The sequence below is a fragment of the Pleurodeles waltl genome, chromosome 8, assembly GCF_031143425.1.
Source record: "Pleurodeles waltl isolate 20211129_DDA chromosome 8, aPleWal1.hap1.20221129, whole genome shotgun sequence".
Taxonomy (NCBI): Eukaryota; Metazoa; Chordata; class Amphibia; order Caudata; family Salamandridae; genus Pleurodeles; species Pleurodeles waltl.
In genome coordinates this window covers 1,217,269,224-1,217,287,045 of record NC_090447.1, presented here as the reverse complement: position 1 = coordinate 1,217,287,045, position 17,822 = coordinate 1,217,269,224, and the positions used below count along the sequence as shown (strand labels likewise).

The 17,822-nt window shown below is 42.0% G+C and overlaps 1 long non-coding RNA gene across 1 annotated transcript in view; it reads right to left on the bottom strand.

The window, feature by feature from the left end:
- LOC138249203 (uncharacterized) overlaps window positions 1–14,175 on the bottom strand; it is a 62,534-nt gene extending 48,359 nt beyond the window's left edge. Inside the window, exons 1-2 of the long non-coding RNA XR_011194779.1 lie at window positions 14,091–14,175; window positions 11,562–11,637 (exon numbers count right to left, since the gene is read on the bottom strand). This is a non-coding gene — a long non-coding RNA (uncharacterized lncRNA). The remainder of the gene's footprint in view (window positions 1–11,561; window positions 11,638–14,090) is intronic.
- Window positions 14,176–17,822: the final 3,647 nt, after the last annotated feature.

Here is a 17,822-nt window from a genome sequence, read left to right as displayed (position 1 = left end):
TGGAGGATGCTCCACATTTACTGCAATGGTACAATTTTGCACATCTGGCTTAGTAGTTTCACAGAGGGGTACTTTTACCTCAGGGAGTCTAGCTATGGTAGCTGAGGGCTCCTTTGGTACAGGTTCCACTCCAGGAGAGGTTTCTCCTACCACAGGAATGGTATCCTTAGTGGTAGGGTGGGGAAGGGATACTTTGATATCCTTTTTACCTGTTGGTGGAGAGGGACCTTGAGATTTCAGGCCTTTTTCTCTCCTGTGCTTTTTCATTTCACCAGAAATGAAAGGGAGCAATTCCTCAGGGATACCCAGCATGGATAACTGGGTCCTAAACTTTACCTCAGCCCAACGTGAGGCCTCTAGGTCATTCTCTAAGCTACAATCTACAGGTAAGCTAGGTGATGCCACTACCTGCTTAGGGCCAGTAACTTCACCCCAACTAAGTTGAACAACAGCTAAGGAGAGAGACTGAGTGGAGTTATTGACATCAGTAACTTGGTACTTCTGTCCAAGGATGTGTTGGGCAGGTGACATCTAGGTTTTCAGTCACCAGAGCGATACTGGCACCTGTGTCCCTGTAGGCCTGGGCCTCAACACCATTTATTAAGATTGACTGCCTGTACTTATCCATGTTAAGGGGACAAGCAGCCAAGGTGGCAAGGCCAATGCTACCAGGTGTGACAGAAGCTGCCTTGGGACTGTCTACCCCAGTTTCTATTATGGTTCCAAAAGTGAAACCAACTAAACCTTTAGTTTGACTATTGCCAGTAGTATTAACACTACAGCTAAGGGCACTAGAGTTTGATGTATTAGTGGTGGTAGGCTCAGGGGCTTTACCTGTGTGGGACGTAATCCCTGGCCAATGGCATTTTCCTCTGCACACATAGCACCAAGGCTTTTTCTTGTTGTGTGAAGAGTTTGATGAAGATGAAGTAGTTTTGTCCCCACCCCCAGAGGAGTGTTTTTGACCTGGAGAAGGATCTTTGTTTTTCTTTTTATCCCCATGCTTGTCCTGAGATTTTTCACCATCTTTCTTTTTGCTGTCTTTTTTGCTGTCTTTGTCACCCCCTTTATGAACTTTTCCGTTCACCCTTGTTCTGACCTATTTGTCTGCCTTCTTTCCTAATTCTTGGGGAGAAGTCAGATCTGATTCCACAAGATACTTATGCAACAAGTCAGACACACAGTTATTCAAAATATGCTCTCCTAGAATCAAGTTATATAGGCTTTCATAGTCAGTCACTTTACTGCCATTTAACCAACCTTCTAGGGCCTTCAACAAATGGTCTACAAAGTCTGTCCAGTCCTGTGATGACGCCTTTCTGGTCTCTCTGAACTTGTATTGCTCTGTGGTTAAGCCCAGACCATCCAAGAGTGCACTTTTAAGAATTTGGTAATTATCTGCATCATCCTCTCTGACAATAAGGAGTCTGTATCTCCCCTTACCAGAGAAGGATAACCACAAGATAGCAGCCCACTGTACATGAGAGACCCTCTGAACTTTACAGGCCCTTTCAAGTGCAGCAAACCACTTATAGATGTCATCACCATCCTTGTAAGGAGGGACAACTTTATGCAGATTCCTAGAGTCAAATGAAAGTTCCCTAACATTTGAATTTCTGAAACTGCTGCTGCAACCATGAGAAACTAACCCCAAACCCTGCCTTTCCTTTTCCACAGTCAGGGATTCCCTGGCTAAGGCCAACTGTTGCGGCATTAGCCTCATTCTGGCCTCCTCTAACCTCAGCTTTCTGAGTTCCCTATCTAGGGGCTGGTCCTCAGGGTTAGTTGTGTGGGATGCCTCCGAAACAGAGGTAACATTGGAGTGGGCAGAGGCAGATCTGTCTCTAACAGGGGCCACCCTAGTGACCTGGCCTCTAGGGGTGAAGGGAGCCCTAATAGTGTGTGAACCCTTTTCACTCCCAGTTGTACCAAGGGGCTTGTTAACAGATACATCTGTGGAAGTACCCTCCCCAGGATTGTCAGTGTGCTCCTCTGAGCCTTCCTGCTTGGCATCATCCTCTACCTCTTCCCCTGTCTGATCTGGACCAGTGATGAGTACCTGGTCATCTTGGAGGAGAAGATTTAAGAGGAACTCCTTGTTGGGGTTCTTCCCAATCCCTAAACTTCTTTCAGTACAGAGACCCCTCAAACTTTTAAAGTTTAGATTCTCATAGGTAGTCTTGACAACTCTAGGGGTAGCTTCTACAGAAGGCATATTGAAAGTGAAAAAGTTTAGCAAAGTGAGTAAAAAGTTAGTAGAATAACAGAGCTAACTTTTTAGAGAAAAGAAGAAAACTTTTCAGAACTTTGTTAAAACTTTTGCAAAGTTTAAAGAACTTTTGAGAACGTTAGAAAATTACTTCTAGGTATATACTATGTATGCTCTAAGTATTGGAGCAAGCTTTTCTTGTGAAAAGCACAAGTAACAAAGTGTTAAAGCAATTGCAAGTACTTATCCCACCGCTGCACCACCAATGTAGGAGGCTGGCCTGGTTTGTAGTGGGTACCTTGGGTACTTACACCTTATACCAGTTCCAGTTATCCCTTATTAGTGAAATGTAGTAGTGTTCCAGCAGCTTAGGCTGATAGAGGTAGCTATAGCAGAGCTGCTCAGGCTGAACTAGGAGACATGCAAAGCATCTGGAAATACCACTTATAGTTATACAATACTTATGCACAAGTAAGGACAATACTCAGTGTTACCAAAAATAAAGGTATTTATTTGGGTGACACAGTACCAAAAATATCTTAGACACAATACTCCTTCTGGAGGTAAGTATTACACACAACATATACACTAGACACCAAAATAAGGCAAGTAATTAGTCATAGGACAGTGCAAACAATAGGAAATGCTATAGAATGCAATGAGAAAATAGGTCTAGGGGCAACAAAAACCATATACTAAGAAAGTGGAATGTGAATCACAAATTCCCCCCTAGACAAGTGTAGTGTGTGCAGAATCACTGGGAGACCAAAAATACAGTAAAGGTAAGTAAAGTACACCACCCCAGAGACCAGAAAAGCAGGAGTAAAGTACTGCAAGTTTCCTTAGGACACACTACACCTCATGATTGGAATTATTGCAAGAACCAACCATGTCTGCAAACAACAAACAGTGGATTCTGGGACCTGAAGACCTGCAAAAGAATGAGACCAAGTCAAGAAGTCGAAAGAAGTTCCAGGAAGGACAGGAGCCCCTGCCAACCCAGAAGAGGGTGCAAAAGAAGAGTCCCAGGTTGGATGAAGATTGCAGAAATGCACTCTAGGAAGATGCCAGCGGGTTCCTGCATGATGCAAAGGATGTCCCACGTCATGAAGTTAGATGCAGGTGAGTTTTGGCACTGGATTCCACCAACAAGCCTTGGTTCCGGCAAAGTCGTGTTTTGCATCAACTAGGCGCTATCTGGACCCAGGAGGGACCTGGGGGCCTCAACTCTGTGTGAGGAGGAAGAGGGAGCACTTTAGAGAGCCCTCAGAGCACCAGATAGCACCCACGGGTGTCCCAAAACATGGGGACAAAGGAGGTGAAAAATGCAGTTGGTGTAGCACCACAAAAGCAGGTCCCACGCCGCTGGAGATCAACTCAGCGAGTTGAGCATCACAGAAAAGAGTGCTGGGGACCTGGGCCAGACTGTGTACAAAGGAATTTTGCAAATAGTGCACAGAAGCCTCAGGAGGTGAAGAAGATGCGGCGCACAGGGGTACTGTCGTTCTGGGGGAAGGCGAGGTCTTACCTCCTCCAAATTGCAACAGCAGAACCTCAGGACAGTCTGTCTCGATGGGATCCACCCTCTGTGTTCCGAGGAGCACGCTTGTCAGGAGTCCAAGAGAACCAGTCGTTGACTTAGAAGGTGCCTGCGTGAGCAGGGGAATGACTCCGTCCCACCAGGGGAGATTTCTTCTGTCCTTCTGGTGCAGGGTGAAGACAGGGAGTCCTCAGAGCATGCACACCATGGAAACTGTTGCAGTTGTTGGCTGGAGCTGAAGTTGCAGAAGAAAAGATTCCCTTGTGGATACATTGTTGCTGTTACAGTGGTTCCTGGAGCAGGCTGCGGTTGATCCAAGGTCAGAGGATGAAGTAGTAGTTGCAGAGGATTCCTGCTAAAAACCTGCAAGTAGAAACTGAAGAGAAGCACAGGAGAGACCCTAAATAGGCCTGGGAGTGAGATTGGCTACCTTATCAGATAAGGACCTATCAGGGGGGTCACAGACGTCACCTGCTGGCACTGGCCACTCAGCCCTCCAGAGTGCCCCCACACCTTGCAAAGCAAGATGGCTGAAGTCTGGGACACACTGGAGGAGCTCTGGGCACCACCCCTAGGGGGCGTGATGGACAGGGGAGTGGTCACTCCCCTTTCCTTTATCCAATTTTGTGCCAGAGCAGGGGATAAGGGGTCCCTGAACCGGTGTAGGGTGGCTTATGCAAGAAGGGCACCATCTGTGCCCTTCAAAGCATTTCCAGAGGCTGGGGGAGGCCACCCCTCCCCAGCCTGTAACACCTATTTTGAAAGGGAGAGGGTGTAACACCCTGCTTCCAAAGGAAATGCTTTATTCTGCCTTTCTGGGACTGGGCTGCTCAGACCCCAGGAGGGCAGAACCCTGTCTGTGAGGTGGCAGCATCTGTAGCTGCAGTGCAAGCCTTAGAGAGCTGTTTTGGCAGTATTGGGGGGTCCATGGTGGAGCCCCCCAGGATGCATGGAATTGGCTCCCCCATACCACATTTGGAATGGGTGGACAAATCCATGATCTTAGACACCTTACATGGCCATATTCGGAGTTACCATTGTGAAGCTACATATAGGTATTGACCTATATGTAGTGCATGAGTGTAATGGCGTCCCCGCACTCACAAAGTCCCAGGAAATTGCCCTGACCTATGTGGGGGCACCTTTGCTAGTGCAAGGGTGCCCTCACAGTTAGTAACTTTGCACCTAACCTTCAGCAAGTGAAGGTTAGACATATATGTGACTTATAAGTTACTTAAGTGCAGTGAAAATGGCTGTGAAATAACATGTGCGTTATTTCATGCAGACTGCAGTGGCAGTCCTGTGAAAGAGTTTGTCTGAGCTCCTTATGGGTAGAAAAAGAAATGCTGCAGCCCATAAAGATCCCCTGGAACCTCAATGCCCTGGGTGCCTAGGTACCACATACTAGGGACTTATAAGGAGGGGTCCAGTGTGCTAATTGAAATTGGTAAATGAAGTCACTAGCCTATAGTGACAAATTTAAAAGCAGAGAGAGCATAAACACTGAGGTTCTGATTATCAGAGCATTAGTGACGCAGTTAAGCACTACTGACAACACACACATTAGGCCATTACCTATGAGCACTGGGGTCCTGGCTAGCAGGATCCCAGTGAGACAGGCAAAACACACTGAAATACATTTTTTTTATCTATGAGTACTGGGGTCCTGGCTAGCAGGATCCCAGTGACACAGTAAAAACACAGTAAAAACACACTGACACACACTCACAAACAGGCCAAAAGTGGGGGTAACCATGCTAGAAAGAGGATACTTTCTGCGTGATACTGACGTGGGAATACTCAACAACTGTAAATGTCCACACAATGATAGTAGCCTCACTTTCATGTAGTCAGGCAATGGGTGTATAAAACAGTGCAAGGATACTGAAAGCTCCATGTTTTAGGTGTTTTGAAATTGCAGGTGTTAGAAATGGGGTCTTTGGTTGACAGTCAGGTTACCCCCTGTTCAAGCAAGGACCCTCACTCTAGTCAGGGTAAAAGAGAATCACCCTCAGCTAACCCCTGCTTACCCCCTTGGTAGCTTGGCAGAGCAGTAGGCTTAACCTCAGAGTGCTAGGTGTAAAGTATTTGTACCAACACACACAGTAACTTCATGACAACACTACAAAATGACACAACACCGGTTTAGAAAAATAGGAAATATTTATCTAAACAAAACAAGACCAAAACGACAAAAATCCGACATACACAAGTCAAGTTATGAATTTTTAAAGATTAAACTCAAAAATAGTGCTTAGAAACAAAAATGCTTCAATGAGATGTTAACACAGCGTCATGATGGAGTCGTTCCCAACAAGCCGACACCAGCGGCGCCGGACACGGAGTCGTGTAGACCCCCAAGTACAGTACCTTTGGTGAAGAGTGAAAACAAGCCGATGCGCGAAGTCGGGAATCGCGACGTCTGTGCGAAACGTTGAATCCGTGCACTTCGAGCGGCGTCGGTCACGACGTGGTGCGGTGACTTCCACGGAGTCGCGGACTTCAGTGGGACTGCTGCGGCGTCGGGCCTGCGAAGAGTGTCGCGTTCCAGCGAAGGTCACGGCGTCAGGTGCAGGCGGCGTTACCGGATTCAGCAGTGGCGTCGGTCCGAAGTCGATTTCCTTGGATTCCACCAGCTTTCCTTTCAAGGGCCCAGGAACTGGATAGGGCACCACTTGTCAGAGCAGGAGTCTCTCCAGAGACTCCAGGTGCTGGCAGAGAGAAGTCTTTGCTGTCCCTGAGACTTCAAACAACAGGAGGCAAGCTCTAAATCAAGCCCTTGGAGATTTCTTCACAAGATGGAAGGCACACAAAGTCCAGTCTTTGCCCTCTTACTCTGGCAGAAGCAGCACTGCAGGAAAGCTCCACAAAGCACAGTCACAGGCAGGGCAGCACTTCTTCCTCAGCTATCAGCTCTTCTCCAGGCAGAGGTTCCTCTTGGTTCCAGAAGTGTTTCTAAAGTCTGTAGATTTGGGTGCCCTTCTTATACCCAGTTTAGTCTTTGAAGTCACCTTTCTTCAAAGGGGACTCACACCTACTTGTGAAATCCTGCCTTGCCCAGGCAAGTCATCAGACACACAGCAGGGGGTTGGAGCCGGCATTGTCAGAGGCAGGCACAGTCCTTTCAGATGAGAGTGACCACTCCATCCCTCCCTCCTAGCAGAGATGGCTAATCAGGAAATGCAGGTTACACCCCAGCCCCCTTTGTGTCACTGTCTGGTGTGAGGTGAAAAACAACCCAACTGTCAAACTGACCCAGACAGGGAATCCACAAACACGGCAGAGTCACAGAATGGTTTAAGCAAGAAAATGCTCACTTTCTAAAAGTGGCATTTTCAAACGCACAATCTTAAAATCAACTTTACTAAAAGATGTATTTTTAAATTGTGAGTTCAGGGACCCCAAACTCCACATGTCCATCTACTCTCTAGGGGAATCTACACTTTAATCATATTTAAAGGTAGCCCCCATGTTATCCTATGAGAGAGACAGGCCTTGCAACAGTGAAAAACGAAGTTGGCAGTATTTCACTGTCAGGACATATAAACTACATTACTATATGTCCTACCTTATCCATACACTGCACCCTGCCCTTGGGGCTACCTAGGGCCTACCTTAGGGGTGCCTTACATGTAAGAAAAGGGAAGGTTTAGGCCTGGCAAGTGGGTACACTTGCCAAGTCGAATTCACAGTGTAAAAATACACTTACAGACACTGCAGTGGCAGGTCGGAGACATGATTACAGAGCTACTTATGTGGGTGGCACAATCAGTGCTGCAGGCCCACTGGTAGCATTTGATTTACAGGCCCTGGCACCTCTAGTGCACCTTACTAGGGACTTACTAGTAAATCAAATAGGCCAATCATGGATAAACCAATTACATACAATTTACACGGAGAGCATATGCACTTTAGCACTGGTTAGCAGTAGTAAAGTGATCAGAGTTGAAAAGCCAACAGCAACAGGTCAGAAAAAAATAGGAGGCAGGAGGCAAAAAGACTGGGGATGACCTTGCATAAGCAAAAGTCCAACAGCAGGCTAGAACCTAATGTAGTGTAATTCAAATGTTAAAGGTTCTGCAAGGTACTATGCTGTTGATAGGGATGTGCACCCCTCCAATGTCAAAATATTCAGTAAGGAGCAAGTGAATGGCACAGACTGTGTCCAGGAATGTGTTTAATAAAAACATTTAAATAATACTTTCTTAGTTACTTAATTCATTATTGTCCTGCAGGCCAGATAGAATCCAGGTAGAGTGAGTGTTAGAGGTAATGAGGCGTGTGAGAGTCTGTGAGTGTAAGACAGAGTGTAATCAACAGACTTTTTTTGCATTGGAAAGTCTACTATATTGGACACGCTACTGGTGGGAAAACACTCTATAATCTGCAATACCCATCTTTTAAAACAAATATATGTTATAACAATAAACTCCAAAAACAACGTATATTATAAACAGTGGAAACCGCAATTTGTGTCTATTTTCAGGGTTAGGTAGCAGAATAAACACTGATTTAAAAAAGTTTAGAAAGCAATGTGAAAACACCACTGACAGCCACAAAGAATAAACACTGAGAACAGGAAACCCTGACCACATTCAATGCATTTGGGCTGAGTTTTTACTCAACTGCATGAAGTGGTAAGTCTCTCCTTCAGAAATCCAATGCTCCAAACAGTGCTTGCAAATCAACCAGATCTTAATGGAAGTACCTACCGGAAGCTTAACCCAATCCACCCAAAATTCCTGTTATTTGCTAAGAACAACAAACACGAAATAGTACAAATAGTACAACCCTAGCTTGATGTCATTAACCTTGATTAAATTGAACATTAAGTTTCACTTGGAGTCATCACAGACATCAACTTCACTTTCAAGGGACACATTACCAAAATACAACTCCAGATCTGCTGTTCAAGTCCTCGCTCTCTCACATCCGAATGGTGGTAACATTGTGATTCATAACCTTGAGCAGCTGATATAATGACTGCACATATTTTGTCACAATATATTCTTAAGCGTGACCATATATTCATTTGAGTGTACTATTGTTTAACAGCACAGTAGTGAAGTGATGCACTTGAGAACCATAGTAATGTACATTCACAAAGTAATCATTTTATTTAACCTAGATAACATAACCTGAACAATCAATGCAAAGAAATTTGTTTTGCTGGATTATGTTTCCTACGTATGTTAATTATTAGATGTTCATTAAACAAATCTATTTCCTTCGATTTAACACCATAGTGTCACTTAAGTGTTGTTTTAATATTGCTGTTCCCTATTATAATTCCACTTGTAAAAAATAAAGTACATTTGTCTTTCAAAGTGTATTTTACATAACGTTGACAATGATTATTAATGACAAAGTAAATTAATTAAATGCTAAATGAAGTTATTTGGTTTATTAAAGGACGCATTTGATTTATTGCTTAGCTTAGCCACAGTAGTTATTTAGGCCCATGACTGTGCAGAACCTGTTTGAAAATGCCTTTTCAACTTGCTAGTGAGACATTTCCTTCAGGTTGCATTCATACTAGATGTTAATAATGTTTTATATACATCCATTCTCACTGCATTCCAGTGAGATTTCAAATGTCCTATTGTATTATGTCCTGTGGGTGTTGGGAGGATGTCCTTGGAACAGGAACATTGTGATAATTTGTTTCAAACTATTTACTGGAGATGAAGTTGGACCCCTTGCCCATGACAGTGATGGTAGACTGTATTGGATGCCCAACATGTGATGTCTTTTGATTGGATAATGGAACTGTTCGATCCAAAAATGTAGAATTTTTTATGAATCAGAACAATTTATGTCTTTTAATTTATCATTCCCTGATTAACTTTCACCACTCTTCATTGGACCTGCTTGAGACAAGATACCTTGTCTTTTTGACAGCTTAAGTCTTAAACCTATTGCACCAGCCCATTGACACATTGCCGCATTTCCCTAATGTCGATGTCCAAAGACTTTACTGATGTTGCCACTTATTGCTATTGCTGGTGAGTCTTTTCTGCATGGACTGAATTCCCCAGTGTTTTTCCTAGGTTTAGAGTTAAATGTTAATTGTTTGATTTTCTAAAATATCCTTAAGCTCAAGCTTAGATTTAGGATTTTTCAGAATCTGTATGAAGATTCTTGACAGAGTTTTAAATGCTCACATTGTCTCTTTTTCCTTACTTGTTGCCAATTATAGTTAGTTTGAGGTTGACCCAGGTGTCACTCTTCCAAATTGTCTTTGCCCTATTTTAACTTTTTACATTTTGTCCCCAAATCTGACTTGATCGGTAAATGTCAGCTAGTGACATTCTTGTAGGGATCACCCCTTGTGTGATTAACTTGATGAATAATAATTATCTTCATGTCGGGTGGTTCACAGGTATTTATTAACCACCAGGTTATATTATTGTTTTGCGTCGTTGTCATAGAGTGCCTGGTATGCTTAATGTTGATTAAATTGCATTTCTTTGATCGTTTTGGTCACCCTATAGTTGTCCAGTATCTTTACAGTTTGTTCTTGAAGATTATTTACATTAACCTGTGCATTAATCTGTTATAAAGCCCCTTGAACGTTTATAACAACTTGGTTTTCCTTGTGTGGACACATAGGTCATACTGAATTGAATAATGTTTGTTGTTTTCTGAAAAGTTTTTCTGTGCTCAAATTTGCCTCTTACCTCCGGATGACTGAAATCATTTGTTGACCTCCTATAAGGCATTGTCACATGCAACAAAGAGACATGTTGGGGCAACCTCTAAACTCTACACTGGCACCATTTAGGACACTCTTCATGCCATAGCTTGTCTTATGCAGGACCTGTAGAAACATGAAAACATCATCCTGGAGGTATCAGATTGGCTGTTCTTGCTAGCCTGTACCATCTTCAAAACTAGCTGCATGATCTACAAAGCCATCACAAACAGCACCTCTACTTATCTTGCAGAGAAACACCATCTCCGGATGTTCACTGCACACTCACAGTCAGGATGCCCTCAGACTGCAGACTATAAACACAGGCTCCTAAACAACAACTCTACATCCAGCAGGTCCACCCCTGCCCTTCTCCAATTCAGGAAAGTCTTGAAGACGCACTCTCTAAGAAATCTACATCACAATGTATTACTAATTTATGAACCAGCTCCCATTCCTATCACTCGTTCTCTTTTTTTTTTCTTTGACTCTCTGTTAGCGCGTCTGACATTATTTGGTTTCTTATCTATAATTTATAAGGGGATACCTTAGAGGTTTGATGGACCTTTTGACTGCACTTAGAGTAAATCCCACGATAGGACTCAATTTCAATACCAATCAATAACAAAATCAATAATCTTGGGAATCAGTAATTTCCACACCACTTTGGCCATGAATAGCCACACGTTTAGGTAAGAGCTTTTTTCCCTCTATTAACAATGCTAATATCACATAACTTAATCTCAAAATCAAATAATAAACATACAGAAAAAACACTGGTTGACCAAATCCCCTAGAGAATCTCAATGTATTCAAAGCATGTATTGTTATGCACTCTAGAATCACAGTGCAAATCAATAGCAAGAATAACTGCGCAATAGAAATAGCATACATTTAGATTTCAGCAAAGAAACATCAACTGTTGTTAATAATTAGCAAACATTTCTGTGAGTATCCTAGCAAACCTTCTGATTAGAACACCATTTTTGGGCTTCATGCAAAACAATTTAGTCAACACCAATTTGGAAAAACATCTAGCTACAGCTCTATCAAAATTAGCGGTGGCTACCTAGAAAACAAAAGACAAATTACATCAAACAATAACATTTGATTAGTACCTCTCCTCCGTATGGATAAGCAAGCTGCGACTGTCTTCGTCAATTGGACATCTATTCAGTCAGCATCAGCATCGGGCTAAGAAAGGAGAATGGTTCAGAACAGGGGACTCTAAGCTATCGAACAATTGGTAAAGCATAGTTTAAGGATCAGCATTCAGCATCAAAAATCTAACCAAATTGAGGTCCAGATGTAGGAAAATCCTGAATTGTGACTCGCAAATTGCGTGTCAGAGAGACTCGCAATTTGCGAGTCGCAATTCAGGATGCAGGATGGTGTCCCTGACAAGGGTGTCGCAAAGGCCTACCTCATTAATATTAATGAGGTGGGTCGCCATTTGCAACCCCCTTGCGACTTGCAGCACTCACAAGGATGGTGGCCTGCTGGAGACAGCAGACCACCATGTCTGTGACTGCTTTTAAATAAAGCAGTTTTTATTTTTAATGCAGCTCGTTTTCCTTAAAGAAAAATGAGATGCAATACAAAACAAAAAAATTAAATGTTTTTGTTTCATTTTTTCAGAGCAGGCAGTGGTCCATAGGACCACTGCCTGCTCTGAAAAAATGTTTTCCATGCCATTCATAAAGGGGAAGGAGTCCCCCTTCCCTTTTGCGAATGGGTTACCACCGGTGTGACACTGGTGGTAAATGCAATTGCTTTGCAACGGCATTCGCGGTCACAAAGCAATGCAGCATTGCGCTGCGACTCGCAATTAGGAAGGGGAACACCCCTTCCTCTCCATTTGCGAGTCGGTAACCAGGTTACCGACTCGCAAACTAGAAATTGGGCATCGCGATGTGGGTTTTACATGCAGTCAGGACAAGTTAAAATCCTCCAAGACTCTTCCCAAGTTGCTCTTGGTCAAAGAATCGTACGTTTACACTTAGTCCAACGAAAGTAGAACTTCAAATCTAAGATACAACTAAACTGTCTTTCACATGTCAATGATTGGCTCCTCTTCTCCTGTTCCCATCGTCAGACTCGTCAGGTAACAATTTTTTATCTCTATTTCCGTCAGTCAGTGCATCCATTGTTAGCTCCTGGGAACATCGCTTTCACACACACTAAACTCTACATTGTAACGATAGCTAAAACAGCATTTTCTAGTAAGTAGTTCTCAAGAAAAAAGGGAGCATTTACTTACTAGTATTTGGTCAACGCAGTGGAATAATACAAGTATTCATTTCTCTAACCAACCATTTTATGTGAATTATTTAAACAGTGCAACTTAACATGAGGCTGTGCAACTAAGCCCATGAACTCGCTAACTTAAGGCCTACAATTAATACAGCAAATACATAATACGTAATCATTAATATAACATACCACTACATTAATCTAAACAGGAGCACGTCATTTCATATTAATAAACAATTAATAAGGACACTTCATGATTACTGGAGGCCACTCGAGTATGCACATCTTTCAAGTTGTGCATTATTTTCTATATTAATTCATTTTCTATGCAGATTCAACATTCAGAATACTTGAATATTTATTAGTAAAAATTCAGCGTTCACACTCTACAGCGCCCCGCTAGATTGTGGGTAGATTTGAAATATAGACTAATCACATACATATATGTGCACGTTAAAGGAGATGCATTGCTGGACAAATATTAGACAATAAAGTTCTTCTTCAAGTCTTCAAATAAGTCACACTTTTTGGAGACAACGGCATCATGCAGGGTAAAATTATGCTGTTAGAAATCTGGCTTGTCTTTTGGGGCTCCTTGATCTGGCCTTTCCTAATACACTTATTTCGGCCATTAGTATCCATTAGATTGTCTCCCATCAAACATCTGAAAACGATTAAGAGGATCTTAAGAGACTACAAGGGAACAAGATTCAACGAATGTAATGGCATTAGAGGTGAATGATTCGTTTGGGCGTGATTTAAGTGTGTTACACAGAATATTAGATGTAGAGTTTAAAACCTGCCAGCAGGGGGCCTCAGCGTAACACATTTGAATTCACTCCTGTGATAATGAGCGATTTAATTACTTTAATTGTTCATGTGTTGCGCAGATGTGGTAGGCTTGGAAACTCATAAACATTAAAAGTATTATCAAAACAACGTTTTTTTATCTACCCTTTTTCCACTAAATTACTTGCCATAAAATATGTAAAACCAACCGACTTCTAACCTTTCTCCTTATGCCCCAAACTACATTTATTTAGCACGTAATCGTAATGAAATCGCCGAGAACAATGTATTTTATCTCACACGCTGCGCCCTGAGGAGAAGGTTTGTAAAACTGGCTTCAAACTATTTTAGATGGCATGTCCACTAAAAACAAGTACATATGATAATATAGCCATGAAGTAAATATTCGTTCTCCGTAAAACACAAACTGCAGCAATTCAAAAATGAAAACGCAGAACATGAAACTATGAGGTACAACTTTAATAATAATAAAAAGGAAGTGCTATAGCACTTCATTTTACAACTGCCTTTTTAAGCTATGTATACGACAAAGTACGATTATTCTTTCACCCTACTTAATGGCACTGACTAAGGAGGAACCTTACCTTTGTTTTGCCGTGTTTTGTAAACCCCTGCGATCTCTCTAATGTGTAGTGATATGACACCACCTAGGTAAACCTGCCAGATGATTCTCGCAAAAGGAAAATGTGGGACTCCAGTCCTGGGTTTTTGTTTAATAGTCTAATGTAGTGATTCCCAACCTTTTTACTTCTGTGGACCCCCACTTTGTCATTAATGGAACTCGGGGACCCCCTGTGAATCATCATTGGAATCAGGGGACCCCCACTGAGTCATTGCTGTAAGCATGAGACCTAATATGTCAATATTTGTTCATATTTTTTAATTTTGTAAGCAGTCGCGGCCCCCCGAGAAGGCTTCGCGGACCCCCAAGGGTCCCCGGACCACAGGTTGGGAACCACTGGTCTAATGCATTCTGGAGTTTGCAAACCTAATTAGCTTCAGCTGACTCAATTCAGCCTGAGAACTGCGTAAAAGACAAGCACAGGCCTGTCCCCCCCCCAGCATTCTTGACTATGAGCCGTTTGGTAATCTGACTCCTAGGTTACGGTTTATGATCTACAAAACTATTAATAGAGACCCGAACCCAAGTAGTTCTGCCCAGATTAAAAACAAAAAGCAATTGCTTTTCAAATAGCCCTTTGTTTGGTTTTAAATTTTAACATATAAAATACACATCATCGTAATCCCAAACCAATCATCAAATTTACTGGAACAACTGCTTGCACTGTAATCAGCAACATCAATTCTAATCTATTGGAGTGACGTATTATGAGAAAAGCAAACCTTCAAAATAAGAGAAAGCAAAGAAGCTAGGGTGACCACCTGGCATGGAGGCAACTTCAGGATGAGACTGTAAAAAGTAAGGGCAAAGGGTCAAAATACAAGACTTAAAATCAGGACAAAAGGAGGAGAGGTCATACCCCACTGGTTTATCGATTCATGTATTTACTATTTTTTACATTATACTATTTATTCTCTGTGCAGTGTACGAGATTGCCTCTAGGTATGCTACATTATGATGGTGCATTATGTCCTTGTTCAATACTAAATTGATGCCCTTGAGCACGGTGTCAAGGGCATCACTCCTCCCCAAATATACCCAATTTTTCTTAGAGAGAAAGCAACAGTACCATTTTGATTATGTTTCTAAACATTTCAATATATATGGCAAACAGTTTCAGAAACATTAAGGTAAGTGACTATTCACCTTCTGCTAGTTTAGAAAAGTTGAACAAACACACCGGTCTCACCTGACTCTCCACTAGACTTCAAACTTAAAAAAAATAATGAGGCAGAGCAGATGGTGTGGGTGACAGTCTCAAATCAAATGTCAGAATTTGAGGTACATACAACTTGTCTGTAATCTCACAGCACCAAGAACGCCAGACTGCTCGATTAGAGTGTGCTTCACAGACTCTATTTATCTCAGAACTGGGAGCTTGTCCACCATACAGACAGAGAATTAAGGAGCAGGATGAAGTCAAGATCAGATGGGACATTCCCAGCAACTGATTCAAAGGGTCATTGATAAGAACCGAACAACTAAGAAAGAGCAGAACAATGTAGGATAACTAATATCAGAGATGCCTTCCATGAGTACTGGAAACTACTGTGTACTTAGCGACTAGTCTCAGCAAAGATGCCAGAAACAGAAGAGGCACTGTCGAGAGGTTGAATAGGCAGCACCCTGGAAAACTGTGCCAGTGCAATAGTTCATTGGTAGTACTTTTGGAGGGCGATTGGGTCCTGGACCGCTTGGAATGTTGGGGCCTGGGTACTTTCCCTCTGCTCTCTGTCCTTGTCTCAAAATGGCACTGCAGCAAGCCAACCCTGAACCAGTGGTCTGGCTCATCCCTAAGTGTAAAGAAATAAATAGAGCCTTCCAAAATGTTGGTATGCAAATTACAAATCAAACAAAATATAAGACCATGATAAATACTTTAAAATGTAAGTGTGTTTCTTTAACACACGGACGTGTTTCAATTTAATAAGTTAGATCACAACATTGTACTGAAATTTATTTGAATTTGAAGTTTCTAAGCAAGAACCCTAAAACATTTACTGACCCTCCCTCATGACAAAGACATGAGTGAACAAAGCGTACAAATTGTCAGATGTCCCTTATGTCATGGCCACTATTATTGTTATGGATGGTGGAATAATACAGGCCATGGAAGCATTTACCATTGAGGGTTTTACACAGGGTCCATCTTGAACTCAATTACTTGAATGTGCTCTCAAATGTTACTATCAAGTAAACTAGAAACATGAAGTAACTTGACAATTTAAATCACACAATTCAGTCATGTGGGTGAGCTGAGATTTGAACACAGTTGTCCTGGTAACATATAGTACATTTAAGCAACTGACCAGATTACTTTCCTTTTCTCAAGCTTTTCTTATCACCATAGGGCAGTATTTTGTACAATTCTGTAAGATGAATAGTATACTGTGTTAAGTCAATATAGGTCACACTTTAATTTGACACAGTGCCTAAAAAAGGTTTATATTGAAGGAAAAGAACTGCAGGACACCATATGCTAACATCACTGGCTTTCCCAGTGGAGGAAGGATTAAAAAAAGTATAGATACTGTGACCCCGAGTGCAATGGGGATGGGGGAGAGTGAAAATGGAGGTGGAATCAAAACCGTAGGTAAAAATATTTTGTGACTATTTTTCTATCTTTCACCATTAGGAAACTGCATATAAGATAATGCTCACCTTAAACGAAAATAAATGCAAGTTAAAAAAATCTGTGGCAAATACACAATTTTATTTGATGAAATTTCTGTTGATTACTGTGATTACTGCAGATGTATGTATGTGCAACCAAAAGCACACAGAACTGAATTATGTTTGGTTCAGCACTGAATAGTGACTTGTGTATTTTTAGTGCTAGCAGGGCCCTGCCCATCACACAAGGCGTTGTGAATGTGTAAGTCATTATTTTTAATTTGCATTACACACAGTATAATAAAGGCTGCCACAAAATGTGGACATATATGTAGGTTAAAGACAAAACACGTGACAAAAATGTGGATTTTAGTAAAATGAAAACAGTTTTACAAATGTCCTCACACTCCACACCTCAGCTTGGAACACCCCTACAATACCTCTCAAAAAGAATAAAACTTTGCCTTCAGGAATCTTAAAATGTCTGCAATAATTAACACCACCTCTACTGAATCCCAAGCAGCTTTTACAATTACAGATTAACTGCACATATCTACATTTCTTTCCAGGCAGCTGGCACCCAGATGAGAAGGCTCATTTCTTGTTTGTGTGTCTGATGATTCGTTGCGATTACAGCACAGGAGACCTTTCATCTTCAGCCGAGGCATTAAACCTTAGCATTGGTCTGGCTAGATTCAGGCTAGAATCATGGACAAATGCCATCTGTTGCAATCTCAATCACGGAAAACGAACATTAGGGTTAATTCACCAAGAGTCATGAAAATTAGAGATGGGTGGTCACCCTAAAAGAAACCCGGCATGCACAACACCAGTGCCATAACACAAGATGGTGGTACTTCCATGCACAGTTTGGTAAGTGAGGCCATGAGATTCCTGCCATGTAAATGCAAAACCAAAAATATGCCACCCCTGTCAAAACTCCTGCTAAATGTGTTTCCAAAAAATCAGTTATGCAATGTATAAAGCTGAATTTGCAAGGTTTTGTGGTACATCAACATTGTTAAACGACGACAGGATGTGAAGTCCATTTTAGAAGCTTTTTGTTTTCCATCAGCTCCCT